Consider the following 2,838-nt stretch of genomic DNA (forward strand, 5'->3'; position numbering starts at 1 on the left):
AATAATAATAATAATGATAATAATAATAATAACAATAGCAATATGCGCAATTTACTAGAGTTTTGATCGGAATCAGACATGCTGGGAAGTTTTTATAGGGTAGAGGGTGAGCACCCCAGCCTGTCTGATTCCTATCAAAACTCTAGTAAAGTGTGTGTTTTATTTGGTTCTCATGACACAACATGACCCTCTTCATAGCGATAGGAGATATTATGTTATTATTGTTGTCTGCTGTCTCGTGACGTAGTTTTTGTCAGACTGTTCTTGATCGTTTCCGTTTGACGTCATTATAATTATTGTTGTTGCTTTTGTATCTTGGTTTTTGTTTTGTTTTCAGGGGCTAAGAGATTCAAGGATGTCAACATTTGTTTACAAACAACCTCCCCCCTCCCCTCCTCCCTTTTTCCCAGTCCTGCTCCCTCCTTCTTCAACCCAAAGAGCGTTAACAACACAGCAACAATAACGACAACAACAACAACAAAACACAACAAAAACAAAAACAACAACAAAGCCATCATCATCATCAATAACAACAACAGCAACAGCAACAACAACAACGAAAACAACAACAACGACGACAAAAGCAATTACAGTTAAAAATTCAAAACAACAAAAGTAACAAGGAAGGATGCCCTCTGACACAAGCATTTTGTATACCAGTATCTGAAAAGATTAATCTCATAGTGTTGATCTAGAGTCATGTGAGCCTTGGATATCCCCAGCCCTTAGCAAGAGAAAGCTGAAAGCTGACTGCTCAATTTCAGAGATGGGCTGCAAAAATATAACAGTTATTAATGTTCGTGGATTTTGTGCCAGCAGCAAAACTCTTATTATCATGTCCCTTTAAAAAAAACTGGAAAAGACACCACCCAAAATCTGAAAGTCGCTCACAACGTTGAGTCGTCCGAAACGACCCCTTGTACATCTCCGAATGTGACTTACGTAGGCAGTTTCGGGGAGTCCTAAGAGGGCCATTGTCTTATCCAGCAGAACTCTCCACAGAGGAGGAAATAAGTGTACGACAAAGCAAAGTGCCACTTCCGACGACTCGTGAGTGAAAGCTGGAGTTTTGGTGGGGCAGACAATGATCAGACGGCGGGAGATGGGACAAATGTCGTCGTCTGTCGTGACCTCATCAGGTCAAGCACTTGAAGGCGCTGCGAGATAGGAGGATGGGGGGAGGGGGAGGAAATGGGGGGTCTAGGAGGTTGAGGTGGACAGAGAGTGAACGCTATGCAGCGTTTCTTGAGTTAGTCTAATTTCCTCTACAATGACCTCCTAACAGGGGGTGGAGGGGGGAGGTATTTGTTTTAAATGTGTGCTTCATTTGTGTTTTATGGTCATATTATTACTAATATGTCTTCTGCGTTTTGTTGTTGCTGTTGTTGTTGCTGTTGTTGTTGCTGTTGTTGTTATTGTTATTGTTGTTGTTGTTGTTGTTGTTGTTGTTGTTGTTTCTTGTTTTGTTTTACTTTTGCCTCATAATTTTTTTGGGGTCCTACAGGAATGCCCATAAGGTCCTTGGGCTGGACATGTGTGTATCATATTCGTGGCTAGTTGGACTGTTGTTGCCATTTATTTGATTTGATGATTGGAACGCACACATACAATTAGAAAAACAGATGGGGAGATAAGAGAAAAACACACAGAGAGAGAGAGAGAGAGAGAGAGAGAGAGAAAGAGAGAGAGAGAGAGAGAGAGAGAGAGAGAGACAGGGAGAGAGAAAGAGAACGAGTGGGGTTGGGGTGGGGGAACAGAAAGACAGACAGACGGACAGAGACAAAGACCAAGATAGATAGATAGATGGACAGACAGACAGACAGACAGACAGACAGACAGACAGACAGACAGACAGGCAGACAGACAGACAGACAGACAGACAGACAGACAGACAGACAGACAGACATAGAGACTGATGCCGATAGACAAAGTATGAACAAGAAGGAGGGGAGACGTTTAACAACAGTCAGGTAGCAGCAGGCGTATCAAGAAGCAGCAAAAAGAGCCGATAACTTCTGGCTCTGAAGAGTCAAGAAACGTCAGGCTAGGAACAAAGCGCTTATAGTATGTGGGGCATCGTGGCGAATTCAGGCTCTCGTTAAAATTATAAAGAAATTACAGAAACCGTTTTCCGTCTGTTGGACAATGGCTGAACCCGTTCTGTGTTGTGGAGTTTACTGAAAAACGTTCATTAAAGGCACAACAAATCTAAACTTGCCGTTTTCAGGGACACTCGAGCTTTGCAATTCACCAAACTTTGGCGGTCATTTTCTCGCTAATTTTACCTCTGACACCAGGCGACCCCCATCTATTCCATTCGTAAATTATATCTTGACATCAATTCAAGATAGATGGAGTATTATTTAGCAAAAGTAAGACAATGTGAACAAATGAATAAGCTCTAAGAATATATCACTAATTCCATATGCCACAAAATTGACTTGAGCATGATTTCACCACGCCTTGACACATGTATTACCGAATTACCGTTATTTTTACTCGCATTACCTGTTTCCCTGCGGAACCTTAGTAGCTAATAACAGTATTAAATTACATCAACACTCGAAGATCAAAGGGCACCTGCTGTTCTTAAGTCTTCGGCGTACCCTTCACAGTTCTCATTATCTTCATCTGTTTATGAACTCTGTTTGCTTCATGTCCCTGTCAACTCAGTTTTTCTTAAGGACGCGGGCTGCCTCGGTCTTGCTTTTCAGGACCACCCCAGGCTAAGTGGGGGACAGTATTTCAGAATACAAACAAGCACGCGCATACACACACATTAACTCACGCTCTCTCTCTCTCTCTCTCTCTCTCTCTCTCTCTCTCTCTCTCTCTCAC

This window comes from Aplysia californica, unplaced genomic scaffold (assembly GCF_000002075.1).
Source record: "Aplysia californica isolate F4 #8 unplaced genomic scaffold, AplCal3.0 scaffold00019, whole genome shotgun sequence".
In the NCBI taxonomy this organism is placed as follows: domain Eukaryota; kingdom Metazoa; phylum Mollusca; class Gastropoda; order Aplysiida; family Aplysiidae; genus Aplysia; species Aplysia californica.